This window comes from Myotis davidii, unplaced genomic scaffold, assembly GCF_000327345.1.
Source record: "Myotis davidii unplaced genomic scaffold, ASM32734v1 scaffold355, whole genome shotgun sequence".
Taxonomy (NCBI): Eukaryota; Metazoa; Chordata; class Mammalia; order Chiroptera; family Vespertilionidae; genus Myotis; species Myotis davidii.
Window position 1 is genome coordinate 665,824 of NW_006286818.1, and position 221 is coordinate 666,044.

The 221-nt window shown below is 71.9% G+C and overlaps 1 protein-coding gene across 1 annotated transcript in view; it reads left to right on the forward strand.

Annotated features, from left to right (window-relative positions):
- PVRL1 (poliovirus receptor-related 1 (herpesvirus entry mediator C)) overlaps nt 1-221 on the forward strand; it is an 82,602-nt gene that overhangs the window by 65,749 nt on the left and 16,632 nt on the right. The window lies entirely within an intron of this gene.

Genomic DNA, 221 nt, shown 5'->3' on the forward strand with positions numbered 1-221 from the left:
CTGGGTCTGAGCCCCGGGCCCACCCTCCCCGCGTGTCCCCTCTGTGGCTTGGGTGTTGCTGCGCCTCCTGGGCACCCAGCCCTCCAGGCCCGGGAGCCCCCTCCCCACCCAACACTGGAATGTCTGTTCTCCGCTGGGGAGGAAGCCGGAGGGCCTCCCTGAGGAAGAGCCTCCCCCACATGCTGCTCCCCGTTCCCACAGAGAGGGCGCCCGGCCCGTGC